Here is an 18,424-nt window from a genome sequence, read left to right on the forward strand (position 1 = left end):
TAATTTTCATCTTTGGGTGAAGATTAGAGCAGCAAATAATCTTGAGATTTTTTTGCAGACAAAAAAATGCCAAAATTGTCCAGTTTCCCTCTTACTCTGAGTGTCTGTGTTGCGAATAAACAGACATTTGAAGACATAATTTTTTATAATCAAATTGATGAAAATAATCTGTTGTTGCAGCCCTAGTGAAGATTCCTTTTAATGTCATCCCTTCACCCCCTAAAATGTAAAAAACTTAGTTATGACTGACCTCATGCTCAGAGAAAAGAGCTGGCCACCTTCTTTTGAATTCAGCAATGAAAGGCTTTTCTTCAATCACTTCATGCCGCCTGTAAGCAAATGTTTTTTCCATTTTCTCCTTAACCACCTGTTGGTTGTTGCTCTTTCTCACAATAGTGCCAGTCTCTCTTCCTCAAAGCTCTCTTGGGATTGTCCTGTTGGATAATCTGGACAATAGTTCACCTCTGCTCTTCTAGCTTTCTTCACTTGATTTGGAGATGTGCGTGGATCACCTTGTTTACGCTTGAAGGAATTCACATTCAGCTCAGAACATCCAATATTGCGCAGTTTTGTGCGGTAGTTTGCCATTTTATATTTCAAGCTTATTTTCCACCCATAAAAGCCAGAAACAGAACCTTGCTCCTTTAAACATGGGTGTTTCTTCACGAGTGCTTCAGCTACTGCATCAAATTCAGCATTGCACGGATAAGCTTTATATTTGATTATCTGGGATGCCAAACTTTCAAGAATGTCTGACTTCATTCTTGGACTTGGACTGAAGAGGATACCATTATTTTGAAAGTCAGTATTAGCACGCTGGAGTTGGAGCTTGACATCATAGCCGAACTCAGGCACAGGGAAGACGTCTGGCTATGGCTCACATCTGAGGGACGATGATGATGAGCTAGAAGATGAGAGAATGTCAGTGTCCACAGATGAAATGGAAGCAGTCTCATCCCAACTGGGTTCCACTGAAGACAGGCAAGGGCTAGTAAGAGACAAAGCACTTGGGAGGTAAATCACTTTGAGAGTAGCTTTGTTTTGAATGTCTGAGGTGGACTTCAGGTTTATGAACTCATCAAAGTCACTGTCCTTGTATTGCAGTCTGAAGTCTCCTGACACCTCACATTGTCTCTTTATCTCACTTTTTGGTTCCTCAACAGAATCAGGTATTCCTGAAGGCAGGCTTATTTTGGAAGAGTCATTTTGTCCAAGGATGATGCGAAGCACTGCCGATGTAGCCATATTGCTTGACAAGTTATTCTGAAGAAAAGCAGAAAAAAATGATTAAAACCATATGTAACAGAAGTTTGAGCAGACAGCATTCATTCATCATCAGTATGACTATCATGGAGATTAAAAGCATAGGGATAGTGTAAAGAAAGCATCCCTCAGAATGACGCACAAAAGTCAGACACTTGCTTCTAAATTAGCTTACTGTTTATTATGAATCTTGATTTTATATACATTTACAAAGTCGTCATCAACATTATTTTATGATGCAGTGTAGTGTCATTGTAGTGTTTATTCTGGCTCAAATAATCTCCTCCTGAAGCCACAAAAAGTCTTGTTCTACTTCTGACACATTAAAAGGCACTCATGTTCCTGTGTAAACTGTTATGAGATCAGGGTATTTTTGACATAGATGAAGCGCCACATCCTCTTTCATGACATCTACAGGAATTGACGAGACATGTGTCACATCAAAGGCTGATCTCGCATAACTCCCTGTATAGATGTGATGGCCAATCATCAGCTGGTGCTTATTTGCCAAAGACAGTGTGATGTTCTTGAAACACTTTGTGTGTCTGACAACCTGTTTGAAAAAACTGTGTTTGGCCTCAAAACGCATTGTCCAAAACATTACAATGGGGCCAAACAGCTTTATCATTTCTGGGTAATGCTCCAGAAAGTGATGTTTTGGTAGGAGTCTGTGACCTGGAAATACCTCCTGGTATCGCTGTCTGTGCTCTGAGATTTTATACTCTAAATATGCCACAGACTCATCACAGTGGACAGGAGCAACCACCAGCTCAACAATATCTTTTAAGTCTAGAATCACTTTCCAGGCTGGCTCATCTTCAGGGATCAAATGACCAATCATAAATGGTAACAATCTTAACAAACACCAATTCTCGTGTGCGTTACCACCAATTGTTTTGCGACATGCAAAAGTATGTGGCACCAAGTGAGGGCGATTTTTTTTGTCACCCCACCTGTATTGAAAGTTTTTAATGTGATTATTAAGGTCAACAAGTGAAAACAACTTCTTGGAAATGAGAAGTCCCAAGCACTGTGCAAGCTCAACAGGGACTATGCCCTCAAAAAGATCATGGACAACATCAGGGGGATACCCTGATGTGACACAGAAGTGGGCAAGTCTCTCTGTGAAAATACAAGCTTTCTTCACACCAAAAAAAGTACCTCCTTTTGCCTGTGCAGTATTAACATGTAACTGTTGAAGTTCTTTGTTTCTGAGGGTAAATGCACCTGATTTTACTTCTTTGACTTGAGTTTCTTCCCGCTGAGCCGTGCAAAATCTACAAAAATACTGGCCAGAGAAACTTTCCACAAACCCAGCTATTCCATGTGCTGCAAGGTTGTCTGCTACCACACTCTGAAGTGTCCCCTTCACAAATGTACCCAGATGTGAGACAAAAACACCCTGTTGCTCTAGGGTAACAAGATCTTGGAGTAGTGGCTCAAATATTCTGTGATAGCCAAAGATCTTTACATCATCAGATTTACATAGGAGAGCCAGGTATATTGAGGCCAAAGAGGAATGGCTGCCAGGGGGCAAATTTCCCAAAACCCAATAGACAGCACACAGTTTGTGTGTTTTCCGTGATGTACCGAGGGGGTTACAAACTTCGAAATCATCTATGTATAAACAGAGAGAGATTCTTAGTTCCTCTCCTGACAGAAATACATTATTCTTAAAGTGCTGGCCATCTTCAAAGAATCTGTAATGCTGCTGGTCACTCACTCTCTGTTGGAGTCTTCTCTTTTCAATAACTTTGCTAAGTACATCCTTTTGATTAAGTAGCTGCTGTAAAACCTTTAGCAAAGGGACATACTGAAAACTTCTATTAGCTTTTGCATCAAGTATAAACTCAACTGGATCAACAATATTAAAATGATTTCTATAATATTGCTTCCGCTTAAATGCAGTGGCTAATGGCCCTTCCTTTCCCAAAGCTTTTGACAAAGGGTTAGATGAAGAAAGTGTGCACTTTAACTCTTTGATGAGTAATTGGTCAACCTGCAAATTACGGTTCCTAAAGAAGTCAGCAAGAATGTTGTTAGCTACAGGCACCAGGGCAGAATTAACTAAATAATGCAACTCATTTAACAGCTCATCAACAGCCGAGGCTGGTACATGGAAACAATTCTCCAACTTTAATAAGACAGATGCCAATTTCTGTTCTATAACTTTTGGCACATCCTCAGGTTCTGGGATCAGTGCATCATCTTCAAGTTCAGCATCGTCAAGTGACTCATTACTATCTGTCAGACATGCTCCTCCAAAAGAACAATTTAATGAATCTGCTGTGGCATTTTTCACAATTCCAGCTTTTAAATCATTCAGTGTATATGTCCTATGTTTTCTGTTCTTGTGGGTTTGATATGTTCCGTAAATATTTGTTTGAAAGGAACAATTCATGCAACATATAGTTTCGTGTTTTTTTAGATGGCTATTAACATGAGTTAAAAATTCTTTCAATGAAGCAATGTGGCTATTTGAACAATGGTGGCAGTTGAATGTTGTGCAATCTACTGATTTTTGAGAGGTCTGATCAAAATGTGATCTACACAGGTGACTTCGCAGTGCATTCCAGGTTTTAAATGTGCACGGGCAATTTGAATATGTGCATGGATAAGGGTGTTTGCGGCCAAAGTGGCCATGTTTTAACCTATAGTGCTTCAATAACTGATACCTTGTCGTTTCCTCTGCAGCACACTCTTTACACTTCCACATTCATAATACTGGAAATGAAACACAACCAAAAAAAAATTACCATCCCATATAGAGTATTCGATTTGAACATCTGTGGATACTTAAAGGCTAAGTTTGGATGTATTACTTCGTAACTGTACTTACCACTACTGAAGAGCCACAAACAAATCCAGACTGTCCAGTCCTCAAGCTCAGAAATGAAGACCTGTAAAATACAAGTACAGTCTGTTAAATATCAGTTACACTTGTGATAAGCAAACCATTATAACATATTGAGAGCAAGCACATGTTCAGTTTTACGGTTGGAATAGCACTGAAACCTGAAAGTGATATATCATTCAACACATAACCAACTCTGGGTGTGGTAAAGAAAGCATTATTTGTTTTATATAAAATTGGTTATTCATTAGTAATATTATTATTTTCATGCATTTTGCACCATCATCCACATTTAGTTATGTATTATTAATGATACAGAATAACCTTTTGTATTCATAAACATATATATGCAGAAATAATAATATATAATATAATAATAATAATATAATAATATATTACATCAGTAATGTTTTCAAAACTCCTGCAGTACAATCATCTGACAGTCCCACATGTGCAGGGATCCCTGCCTGGCTCATTCAAACAGCCTACCATATCCCTGTACGCTATGAGAGACAGACAGACAGCCAATCATTTAACAGCTATGTAGTTCAGTAGTACCAAAACGGCTGTAGTGAGAACATAAGGCTGAAGAAGCAGAATGGCAACCAGTAGACCTTTATGGTGCGTCTGCCCCAATTCTGAAGCACGCAGCAACAATTACGTAGTGGTGGAAAACTAATCATACTAGTTTAAAATGTCCTTTGTATTTTGCTATCGTTCAGGCTAGGGGTAAAAAACGGTCCAAAAGTCATTTTTCTATCACAACATACAGCAACACCTGACATATTTTTCAAACTCTGCTTTCCTCAAAGGCACTGCATAGTATATTTTATCACAAAATGTGGCTCTATACTTACACACAACGCTATATTCCTTTTCAAATGCTGACTCAGCTCTGAGTGAGCAGCGCAGTCTGTCCTGACCAGGTCCTGACGGAACTCCCTCACTCTTGGACGCCCACTCACTCACTCCGCTAGCATAAAAAAAAAAAAAAAAAAAAGTCACTCAACTATCTTACCATTAGCTGCTGGCCTGCAGCTAAAATACAAGCTAATGACACTGTTTTTAACCAAGCTGTTTAAAAAACTTACGGTCCCCAACTTGTAAACCACCAACACAGCTTTTAAGGTCGCCTTACCATGCTACCAGGAGCTCTGCAATGAATTGTTAACAAAAAAAAAATGCCATTAAAACTAAACCAATGTAATGTTGCATTTGGTGAGATGCTAAAACTAGAATTCCAGAGTTAAATTGTTATTTTAATGTATGTCTGTCATCTGGCATTTTGTTAATTGGCTAGCTTGTTAGCTAGCTAGCATGAGCTAACATGTGCTCATATATGCTAGATTTTAGCAAGACAAGTACAGTAGCACCAACAATATCACTCTCTAACCATTCACAAATGTTCCAACATCAAAAAATATACTTACTCAGACAGAGATAGATGTCAATGGATGAAAACAGGGTAAGAACTTGACCGAGAACACATTCGCCCGCTAATTTGCACACAGCAACAGTGGAGTTTGTGGAATCAGCTTCTGAGCATGCGCAGAAAGCCATCTAGAACATTCTTAGTTTGATTGTGCAATTCACTCAACAGTGTTATGTTGAATTTACTTAACTGGCTTCTTTTGCTTTGAGAAGTTTTCATTTTAAGTTAGACTTATTAAAGTGGACTTGGTTTTAAAACCAAACACAGAAATGTTAATTAAATGTAATATATGATCATTTATTTAATTCAACAACTCACAGAGTTCACTTTTTTGAGTGTATGTATGTATGTATGTATCTATCTATCTGTATATATATATATATATATAGATATAGATATAGATATATAGAGATATAAATATATATAGATATATATAGATAGATATATAGAGATACATAGATATATATTCGTATGTGGTTTTATTCATTTTAAATAAAAACATACTAACCAGATTTTGTGTTATGTGTATCTGACATGGGCGTCAAGTGAAGTAATGAAAGAATGTTATTTTAGACCAACTATATTAGTTTGAGTTGTACAAATGTAAATCAGTTTAGGCTGGTTAATGTACTTATTTTATTTTGGCTGTATTTGATAAAGATGAGTTCGACCAACTCAATTAAATCATATTATAAGGAGGTACTTAGTTCGAGTTGGGGCTACATAAATTTAATGGATGGAAATCCTGCCCAAAATTTATTTGTGTTCATTCAATGAGTTATTTTTTTCAGTGTACTCACCACAATTCATTCAACCCTCACATACAAAGAGTTTCTCATGGTCATGGTCAGAGTCACTTTAAGAAGTCATGTCAGTCAGTGTATTTTCAGGAGGAGAGTGTACTCACCACAATTCATTCAACCCTCACATACAAAGAGTTTCTCAAGATCATGGTCAAAGTCACTTTAAGAAGTCTGTTTCTTATAAACTTGACCTGACCCAACCTTAGGGTGATAGATAGCTTTCCATATGAATCCAACTTTATTTGGTTGGAAAACTTTTTTTAAACAAAAACCAATTATTTTTTGGTTGAAATACTAAACAACAAACTAAACAAAAGACACAGGGTAATTGTGTTCAAGATAAGAAATACCGGTATAAATGCACCGTCATCCTGAGCGGCTGTATGACGGAGCAGGCCCCAAGACGTATGACTCAAAACTCAGCATGATGGCTCGCGGTAAGAAGACTTTGCGTTTCTACACACGTTGCTTCTTATTTTTTTATAACATTTAAAAATATTAAACGAAAGATCTGTGTATTTTAGCATTTACCGTCTCCGTAGATGTCCACCCAGCACCGCAGTTTTCTGGTAAGTATTTACTATATTTAACATATTTTTATGTATTCTATTCATTGTCTAAACATCGGACTGTGTTTTTTTAATCAGAATTATCCATCTTTTAAAGTCACAGCCGCAGATTTGGAAGGAATCAACTTTTCACAATCACATTTTGGGAAGGTTTGTCTTTTTAAAATTTAAAACTCACACTGCATCCATTTCTGTGTTATAATAACAGTTTCAACAAAACATACTGAGGTTTAGCTGAAATATATACTCACAGATTTTACCGACAGTCTGAACGAGGTATGAGACCTCGACGGCAGTTTCACAGAGGTTTTACAAGAAATGCAAGCGGCTGAGGATTTGGTGTTGATCCCGTCAGAGGCTGCACCACCTCCTCCACCTGCCCCGACCAACACCACCCCTCCGGCGGGTGAAGAGCGCATCATCACTCCGATAGCTCCAGTGCCGGCTGGGGCGTGGAATCCGGCCGTCTTCCACGGGGGTATCGACGAGATCCTAGCGGGGGATTCGCTGGTCCGACCCCGGGGGAAAAAATAAAAAGAAGAACCAGCAGAGTGATTCGGTGGTACGTCCTGGGTTAACCGCGTAAAAATAAAAGGCAGATCCAGCAGGGACCACCGGCGCAAGGATCCGACGGGGCACAGGAGATATAAGGTAATCTTGACCATTTTTTAAACCTCCTTTGTTTTTAATGTAATCTATACGTGGAAGGAAGTTAACTCTTCGCGCTTCAGCGTTCAAATGAAAATACAACTTCCTTGCGTTTGGTCACAAGGCGATGATGATGATGACGTAACGTGTTCTCATAGGTCCTTGTCGTTTTCTTGGCTGTCTTGGCTAAATAAAGTAAATTCTGAGTCTGAAACTAAAACTCTGTGTCTAACTAAAATGTTTGCTTTAAAAGATTAAAAAGTTTATTGTTAATGATGCTAACCCATTAAATTTGTTATACCCAACAGACTCTCAGCCTATGGTCTCAACACCCCTGAGGGCCCAGACACCACCTCGGGTAGACCTCCCATCTCCTGTCAGGCGACAAACAGCACCTGTGACACCTGTTCTTTCATCTCCTCCCAGAGGACAGAAGCCTCACACTTCTTCTTCTGCGAGGGTTACCACTACAACCGACATTGAGAAGGCTCCGGCGAGACCCCACAGACGGCGTAAAATACAACGTGTCAGATCGACGATTGTCCGCAAACTCTTTGCGGATACTATCAATCATTCACCAGGACCGATAGTGGGAAGAAGAGGAATGGGAAGAACTCAAAGAGGCACCCGAAACCAGCAATTGGAAACGCTCCAGATGGTTACTCAAGTAATGCATTCTATCATTTCATCCTTCACTGCCATTTGTGAAAAAATGTTGTAATCTTAGTACGTATGTATATTTGTATGACATTTTTTAATTTAAAAGATGAATAGAGAATTTGATTCCGACTCTTTATCTTGTTCACCCTCATCCCAAGTATCTCTTGAAATTGAGTTAGCTGTAGAGCAATTATGTCATATTCCAACACCCTCTTCTGTCCATCAAGTCCCTCTCGACTTGCAAATAGCTGTAGATCAATTGATGATGAGCTTTATTGTCACTGTAACAGTACAAGTACAGCTGTAAAAGTACAAGTACAGCTCATCATCAATTACGTTCTATCCCAATATCCAACAATGTTGCCTTCAGAACCACGAAATCCTTTCCAAACCTGAGAAAACACATTCCAAAGATTAAATCAAAACAACTAAGACGCTTTCCACAACATAGAAAACATACTCCAAAATCTAAATCAGACAAAAATATCAGCTCTCAGCTCATCAAATGAACCTCAAAATGAACAAAATGAGTCTCAGTCACAGTCTCAGCCACAATCACAGCCGCAGCCTCACCAGGGGGGTGAAGGGTTGGAGCAGAGACACACTCCTGCTGAAGAGCAGAAGGAGGAGGCATTTAGAGGGGGCAGAGAGACAGAAACAGCCTCTTATGGTCGGTTTAACACTCTAGTCATGAGACACACATTTACAGTTCCTTGACCCGGCAATGTACCCGATATTGCCGCATTTTATCAACATGATAGGGGTAATTAGGGAATTAGCCAACAAGGTAGAATCGCGAGCTAGTCGCAATGATGTTATTCAGTTGGAGGTGGTAGGTGAAAATGTGCGTGATTATGTTTCAGTCACCAACAACGACCAAGGCAGAAATATTCTTCCAGCTTTTGAAGGTTTGCTCGATCGTATAGTACAGTCAAACAATAACATAGCCGCTGACAAAGGTGTAGAATTAATTGTTCACATAGTGCGGAAGCCTACAGGTGGTGCCAAACGTAAGATGGAGAAAACTTTAGATTGTGAAATTCTCAAAAAGAAAAGACCCCATCTCTATTTTGCAGATGACAGGGAGGATCAGCTCTGCTTTGCCGTCAGCCGTCATGTTATCCATCCGGATTTCACAGATAGTGTGATGGGTAGGGGGTTGCAGTGTCAGGCCTGTCACTTTCAATGACATAGCCAAATTTGAGGAGATCTTGAAGCGCAAAATTGTAGTGTTTTACAGAACATCTCATAATGAACCCCTCTCACATTTTGAAACAGACTTCCCCGATCGTTCCAAACCTCTGTTTTTATTCCTATTGCAAAATCATTACTACGGGATTAAAAACCTAAAAGCCTTCAGGGGCGCAAAGTTTGTTTGTAATTATTGTTACAAGGGTTTAAGTAACTCCTATGTGCACAGCTGTAAGGGTTACTGTCAAGTCTGCATCGACCCCATCTGCTATACACAAGAGCTCAAACCCATAAAATGCTCCGATTGTCACAGGACGTGTCGTTCACTCTCCTGTTTTGCTCAACACAAAGAGGCTAAGCCATGTCCTATGAACAAACAGGCTTTCAGTTTCTGTGATCAAGTAAAAAAAATGCAAACTATGCAATCTATGCTACTACGTTAATATGACCACAGGCAAGGCCAAGCAACGTTGTAGCACATCTAGATGTAGAATCTGCGGTGAAACATTACCGTCTGGTTCTGAAACAGACGATCACCTATGTTACATTCAACCTGTTGCCAGTGAGACCAAACATCTTGGTTTGGTTTTTTATGACTTTGAAACATTTGTCAACAAGAACAACGAACACATCCCCTTTCTAGTGTATGCAAAAACATTGAAAGGTGAAGAGAAGGTGTTTTACGGTCTGGACTGTGTTAAACGCTTTCTCCTGTATTTCAGGAGGAATCAGTACCGGGGAAATGTTTTTATTGCGCATAACGCTTGTGGATTTGACAGCTACCTAGTTTTAAAAGGTATATTGAAAGAGAAAGCATCGCCACAAAACATTCTCATGACAGGTTGTAAAATCCTCAGTTTTGAGGAACCCGATTATCAACTCAAGTTCATAGATTCTCTTTCTACCCATGCGTCTTAACGCCATGCCCAAGACTTTGGGTTTCAGCGATCAGATCAAGGGGTATTTTCCGCACAGATTCAGCTCAGAAAAGCACCTCATGTATGTAGGACCTTACCCTCCACCGTCTAATTACGGTATAGACCGCATGACGACGCGCGAGCAGGAGGAGTTTTACAGCTGGTACAGTAAAGCCAGTCAGGATATCTTTGACTTTAGGAAGGAAGCTTTGCATTACTGTAAGAATGACGTTGATATTCTCAACACAGGGTGTGTTAAATTCAGGGAGCAGTATCTCAGTGAGACAGGTGTGGACCCTTTCCGCACTATTACCATAGCCTCAGCCTGCATGAAGGTGTTTCTCACCAATTACTGGCAACCTAAAACCCTCGCCATACCATGCCCTGACAACTACACCCAGCGGTGTAAAAGATTCTCAAACGTATCCATCAGATGGTTGGAGTGGGTTATGCACAAGGAAAAAATCTTTATCCAGCATGCTCTCAACATGGGTGAAAAACAGATTGGTCGCTATTTTGTAGACGGTTACGCAGAGATTGACGGTGTAAAATATGCGTGGGAGTTTCACGGATGTTTTTATCACGGTTGTCGTGATTGTTTTAATCCTACAAAGACTTGTCCAATAAGGGGTTTGACCTTTGGGGAACTGCATGCAAAAAGTGAGGAGATGTTACAGTCTGAACACAACCTCTGCGTCATTGTGGTGAGAGAACACATGTGGAATGAAATGAAAAAATCGAGCGATGTAGTAAACTTTCTCCAGCATTTCAACTTCCCAGAACCTCTCACACCATGACAAGCGCTGTATGGAGGCAGAACGAGCCCTTTAAAGCTGAGGCATACTGCGGGGTCTGATGAAATTGTGCATTATGTTGACGTTTGCTCATTGTACCCATATGTCATGAGCACACAAAAGTTTCCCCTAGGACATCCTACCATCATTCACAAAGATTTTGGGGATCCTTGTAACTATTTTGGGTTAATGAGACCCACCGTATACCCACCACGTGGTCTCTTTTCCCCTGTTTTACCGTACAAATGCTCATCCGGTAAATTAATCTTCCCGCTGTGTCGTACCTGTGCTGAAACCAACAACCAAGAGGGTCTCTGTAGACACGACGATGAAGCCAGAGCGTTGACAGGGGTGTGGGTCACGCTCGAGTTTAACAAGGCCCTCGAGCTAGGGTACAGAGTGGCAAAAATCACAGAAGTGTGGCACTTTGACAAAAGTAGCGACTCAGTGTTTGTCGACTACATCCACAGTTTTCTCAAAGGTAAACAGGAAGCATCGGGGTACCCGCCTGATGCGACGGATCAGGAAACCAGAGAAAAATACATCAGGGACTATCATACAAATCAGGGCATTCTGTTAGACGCGGACAAAATTGAAGCAAATCCTGTCAAGAGACAAGTGGCTAAATTGTGTCTCAACAGTCTTTGGGGGAAGTTTGCGCAGATAGACAACCTAGTCCATACCAACATTGTCTCAGAATCTGAAGAGTTTTTCTCCTACCTTTTTTCGGGCACACACAAGGTTGAATACTTCAGCGTTCTAGACAACGAGAGAGCCTTAATTAGGTGGAGATACACAGACCGATGCAGTCAACCCCCGGGTAAACAGAACAATATATTCGTTGCGGCATTCACCACAGCACACGCACGTCTAAAACTGTACAGTTATTTAGAAAAGTTGAAGGAGAGGATTCTTTACATCAACACTGATAGTTTAATCTATGTGGTAAAGAAGGGTGACACGCCTTTAGAGATGGGTAATTATCTAGGGGACTTGACAGATGAACTGGACGGGGATAGCATTCAAGAATTTGTAGCCGCGGGTCCAAAGAGCTATGCATACCAAACAAACAAAAAAAAAAAAAAAGTAGCAATGCGCGTCAAAGGCATCACTCAGACTCAGGAATGCTGTGAGTTGGTAAACTTTGACAGCATCAGAGATCTGGTGGAGGGTTACCTGTGTGAGTGTGATTGATGTCCCACAGCAAACCATAAGTCGCGATAAAAAGAGCTTCGTCTTGAAAAACACATCATTTCAGAAAAAGATAAAGTGGTGTATGACAAAAGACGTCTCTTTGCTGATGGCACAACTTTGCCTTTTGGATATTGAGTTTGATTTTGTGTTGTTTTGTTTCATACAACTTTGCCTTTTGGATAGGCCTACCGAGTTTGATTTTGTGTTGTTTTGTTTCATTTTGTTTTAAAAATGTCACACCAGAATGTAATGGAGGAAGTTGATTTTGAACCTAGGTTTATATTTCCTTTCTCATGTTTGATTGTAGGACCTAGCGGGTGCGGGAAAACCTATTTTGTAAAAAATGTACTTGAAAACTGTGAACATGTCATGAATATTGTACCTGAAAATATTGAGTGGATTTATACTTCCTTTCAACCTATGTACAGCGAGTTGCAAAGGTTGAATAAAAAGATTACATTTGTTGAAGGATTGCCAGATTCTTTTGACGATGAAAACCTGTTTCCTCCTGATCAAAAACATTTGATCATTTTGGACGATGTTATTTTCCAAGCCTCTGACCATCCTGATGTAGTTAAAATCTTTACTCAGTATCGGCATCACAAAAACATGAGCGTCATGCTGTTGACTCAAAATGTGTTTCATCAGGGTAAACACGGTCACACCATTAGTTTGAACAGCAATTATTTGGTGCTGTTTAAAAATCCTCTAGACAAACTACAAATAAATATATTAGCCCATCAAATCTTTCCATCTCAAAAGGCATTTTTTTTAGAGAGCTTTGAAAACGCCACCAGAGACCCTCACGGGTATTTAATAGTAGACCTTACACCCGTCTGTCCAGAACGATACAGATTGAGGAGCGGTGTACTTCCTCACCAGCGGCCGACCGTCTATGTACCAAAATAAATTACCTAGATCATCGTCATCATGTTGGTACGTTTAAAAAGAAACGCTTCTTTACTTTCGGCTTTATACCACGCCACACCCAAGAAATGTAAAGATATTCTTATTCACAGCTCTCCAGACTTTATCCAAGCATTGTGTGAGATTGCTTTAAACCTTTTGAAGGGAAACATCCCTTTATCACCTTCTCAATTAAAAAAACTGAAGAAGCAGAAAGAAATTATCAGACTGTTGGCGGACAAGAAAACAACTTTAAAACGCAAACATCAGGTTTTAAAGAATCAGTCGGGCGGATTTCTTTTACCCCTGCTAGCCGCCGTCGTACCTATGATCGGGGATCTTATCGGGGGACTCATTAGAAGACAATATGTGAGAAGATGTCTTTGAGGAAGGCGCAGAAAATGTTTCTCGTCTCACCCCATCAGCTAAACTGTATGACTCAACCACCAGCCGCCATCAGAGAAACCACCGAGGATGAATTGGATGTCAAAATGAGAGCCGTATTAGATGAGCCGGGGTTGACTCCCGATGAAAAAATTAAAAAGTACAACGCTTTACTGCAAAGATATTTAACTTTGATGAAGCAGGGTCAGAGAGACCAGTGGCGTGTAACCCTAACTCTTCAGAGGGAACACCCGGACGAGCAGGGCGATGAGACCGAATTCTCAAATCAACAAAGCGCTCGGGTATCATCTAAGGCGTCGGATGATGCTGACCATGTGATCGCTGAAGTTTTGAAAAGCTTCCCCCCACGAGATCACAACAACACCGAATACATCTTAAAAAAATATCCGAGCGTGATAAAGGTTGGAATGCAAAGGGGGAATTTGTTTATAAGGGTCAAGTTGTGAAGGGGTCTCATATGACTGATTCATTGAAACACCTATCACACTCTTATAAATCATCCCGGACCGCGCCACAGACGAGTTGGTCAAAATTTTTGAATACTCTGGCTGATTTGAACATCCCTTTTTCCGCTGTGAAAAACCCACAAGCTCGTGATCAGTACCGCTCCCTCAAGACGGGTACGGTCCATGACCAAAATGTCATGCTTGGAAAAGAAACACCTCGCACAAGACGTGGAAAGATGAAGAAACAAATTACTCTGTCACCGAGTTGGGTGGGTACGGGCCATGCCCAAAATGTCATGTTTGGAAAAGAAACACCTCGCACAAGACGTGGAAAGATGAAGAAACAAATTGCTCTGTCACCGACTTGGATCGGTATTTCACCATAAATAAATAAATGTAACACACAACTTTGTCATTTATTAATAAACTGTTTTATTGAGCATATTTTTTGCGTGCTGTCTTTTTTTTCAATCAGCAATGAACTACAATTAAGTATCGGTTCAAACTATAAAAGTTTCATATAAGATAACATTTATCCGCAACAGTCTTTAAACCTCTGTAGAGAGCAGTTCCTCTGTTTCGGGATGACGTTGATTTTATTTTTGAGACGGTGTTTTCTCACAAAGTCGTACACCATACGATCATTTTTTATCACATCGTCGCTGTACAAAGACAGTACTTGGTGGTAAGATAATCAGCAGGCCCGATGACAGAGATAATAGATGCAGTGTTGCTCGCAGATGGTTGACAGGGGGTGTTACAGTTGACGGTTGTGGTACTTTCCAAAAACTGTAAGATGCTTGAGGGGTAGTGATCAAAGTCTGGCGGAAATCCATAAGAGTCAAAAAAGGTGGCTTCGCCTCCCTTTTCTAGTGTTTCCCAGGCATGTGAGCAGGGTGTGTGTTGACTATGAAGCAGGCCGGTGTCCTAAAGGATGGATTCAGCGAGGGTAATAGGTCACAGGCCCACACACCGCAAAATACATCTCCCAGCAAACGATTCAAAATACTTTCTATCTGGAGATTATCCTTTTTTTTAAATTATTTTTTATTTATTTATTTTTTTCTTCAAATTAGTAATAATCCACAAGCACCTGTCTTTTTGAGTCGATCTCCAGAATTGAATCAAAACAGGCATAGACTATAAGAGTAGTGGTTTGTGGTAAGGGTGCTCTGAATCTCATCTCTAGTCTTAAATTACCGCTGGAGACGGGAGATAAGGCATCGTTGTCGTCAGCCGGGTTGAGATTAAACACAAACAGAGAGTATCCATTGTTAAATTCCTCTTGGTCGATACTCAGGGGTAAATCCTTAAGATGTCTCCCCGTAGCCAGGAACATGTTGTAAAACTCTCTAATGGACTGTCCGTTGTTGAACTGAGGTTGAAAAGCCTTAGCGGGAATCTGTTTACCATCCTGACAGAGAGCTAGATATTCTACATCATTGTGAATAAAATTGAAGGGTGACAGGTCTCTTCTCCCGGTGAAAGCTTCGTGGTGCACCATACCCAAAACTATATATTTAGGCATAGCCCCCAGAAAAGATTCTCCTGGCTTCACATTCTAGAGTTTTCAGGGATAGAGTATGTCTTCACATTGACGCGTGAGATGGGGTAGAGCGCGTTACCTTTCATTAAGGCTGCTGCGTGACCCAATCGCACGGCTGGGGACACAGACACTTTTTTGGCAAACAGAGATGCCCCCAGCATTTTCAGACGAAACATGGAGTCACGGGCTCCCATTAGACAGAAAGCGTCGCTGGCACGGGTTAGTTTAATTCTCAGGTCAACAGAGTTCAGCAAAAGTCTCTCACAAAAAAATACATCCCCGTGGAGAGGACCAAACAGGTGTAGTTCTCGTGAATTAGTTGTGAACGCGGCTCTCATGTTTAACCCTCTATTGGGGCCGTTGACGGTCACTCTAGAGTCCATGGCCCCGGGGGTATCTTTGTAAAAAAGACCGGCTGAGAACTGACTGGCGAGCGCATCTCCTGAAAAGTTGAGTAGGGTCTCAATCATGACACGGTACGGGTGTGTGGCGCTCGATTGTGAAATCAATCTATCCCCCAAAATAACGTTGCGTTGATTGAAGATTGTATTCAGAGGGTAACTGATAAGGCCCACCGCCGCATCATTGGCCAAGTCTGTACCGTCCGCGTTGGTGATTTTCACACGGAGATGCAGCAAAATATCGTTCAGATCCAGATAATTTTCACCGTCTCAGGGGATATAAAATTCTATAGGACCACCGTCTGTGATAGCCGACACGGGGGAAATTTCGGTCTATGTTTTATCTTCGATGGAAAGCTGTGTCATAGGTGCTGTAAATAAATCCAACTCAGCGAGGGTGCACTCTGGGGATTTCTGGTGTAACAGAGCCATGATTTTTTAATTCTTTTGAAAAAGAAATCAGAATTCAAATATGTCAGAGCTCTGGGGAGAATTCCTCTTTGCCTGCCTGCTTCTCGCGACTGATTTCCTCTTTTTACTAGCCCACACGGCGATTCTTATACATTTATTATTTCAGCGGCCTTGATCCAACTGTTGAATTTCTCAGGCCAGTTTTTCCAACGTACAAAGACTTGTTTTTCACCCCTCACGGTACGTCGTTTCAGAATCTCCTAGACGTGGTAGACTCTGTCTTTATCCTTTTTTACTTTTTGCAACTCTGCCTCGTAAAATGAACCTTGGATGGGTTCTCCATCATAATCTTTCAGTTTGTACACAGGAGGTTCGCGAGGGATGCACTCAGAAACTGTAAACACTTCGTCCGTAAAACTCTGTTCATACTTTTTATCAAACACACCTCTCTACTTTGATATCCTGACAAGGTCTCCCTCCTTAAAAATTTTCTTTAATTCAGTCCTCTGTGGGGCGAGAGATTTACCGTACAGGTTTTCAAACACTTGATAGACGTTCTCTGCGGTTACATCCATAGGCACCATTTTTATGCTGCCGTGATAACTCTGATTATAGCTTTTCATCAAGTCTTGTAAGACGTCGAGGTATCGCATGGTGTTGTTAGCTGTGAAATATCTCCACATTCTGCTTTTTAAAGTGTGATTAAATCGTTCAATCACAGAGGCATTGAGATCGCTAGCTGTGGAAAAATGTATGCTGCCGTGTTTTTTCATCAGAGCCTCAAAACGCTTGTTAAAAAATTATTTTCCAGCGTCGGTTTGTAGTTTTAAGGGTGTCTGACTCTCCTCAAAAATTGACTCGAAGGCCTCAACCACCTCAGATCCGGTTTTTCTCTTTAGAGCACGTACATAAGCCTTTTTGGAAAACACATCTATGATCGTTAATAAATAATTATACCCGTCACTCTGCTAAGGCTTGCATATCGTATAGGTCAGCTTGAAATTGGTTTAAAGGACATGGGACAAAAACTCTGTTTCTAGTAAAATGTATTCTGACAGGTTTGTGTAGAGTGTATGCATCCTCTCCATATAAAAAGTCTTTGACCTTTTCACGCTCAACCATCTTGCCCGTTTCATCATGCACTCCCCTACAGAGGCGTTCTGCACCGCCGAAGCTACCCGGGTGTGTTGGGTTGTAATAAAAGTTTTTCATGAAGCGTACCTCAGACATGTTGAGACCAGAATGAGAGAAAAAGATCATGCGTCGGGTATTTGATTTTTTTTTTTTTTTAATTAGAATTCAACACAAATACAACAGTGTGAAAAACAATACATACTTTTTAAAATTAGAATTCAACACAAATACAACAGTGTGAAAAAACGATACATACTTTCTTTAATTAGAATTTAACACAAATACAGCAGTGTTAAAAAACGATATGAATTATAGAAAAAACTTAATCTAACTAACAAAACAATTTGTTGTCAAAAAAGAAAAACTACTTATTACTACTAAAACATATGGTCATGAATAGAGTTTGTGCTAACAGAGAAAAATCTATAGTACGCTGCATATCAGCGTGCAGTTTTTTGAGTTCATCCGTAACGTTGACAGGGTGGTTGTTTTGCAAAAGTTTGCTGGTAACATCGACAAACATAAAAAACGAGTATGTGCCAGGGTGTAACGATGTCACTCGTTCGTTCTTTTAAAAATTTTTCAAAACTCTCTGACATGCGGTTATTGATGTGGTTCATGATCTGAGTCACGATTTTTCTACAGAAATTCCACATTTTCCTGCCGTTTAATGCTCCAACCACAGGTCACACAGTTTGTCAAGTTGTTCTTTTTTGGTCCTGCTGTCTCCGTCCTCTCGATCCAACATCTTATCGAGTGCGTTGTAGATGAAGCTTGTTGATTTCAGCTCGTGTAAAAGACTCTCCACCGTATTTCTGATCCTCACTTGATCCGCCTTGATGTTTTGCAC

General features: G+C 40.4%; 1 long non-coding RNA gene across 1 annotated transcript; it reads right to left on the reverse strand.

The window, feature by feature from the left end:
• Positions 1–403: 403 nt before the first annotated feature.
• LOC139631090 (uncharacterized) lies at positions 404–5,273 on the reverse strand. Its single transcript, XR_011693283.1, has 5 exons — positions 5,209–5,273; positions 4,975–5,090; positions 4,103–4,163; positions 3,939–3,987; positions 404–1,263 (listed from the first exon to the last, which is right to left on the reverse strand). It is a non-coding gene; the product is annotated as an uncharacterized lncRNA (long non-coding RNA).
• Positions 5,274–18,424: the final 13,151 nt, after the last annotated feature.

This window comes from Trachinotus anak, unplaced genomic scaffold (assembly GCF_046630095.1).
Source record: "Trachinotus anak isolate AG129_WGS33_773 ecotype Australia unplaced genomic scaffold, CSIRO_AGI_Tana_v1 ptg000013l, whole genome shotgun sequence".
NCBI classification, from domain to species: Eukaryota; Metazoa; Chordata; class Actinopteri; order Carangiformes; family Carangidae; genus Trachinotus; species Trachinotus anak.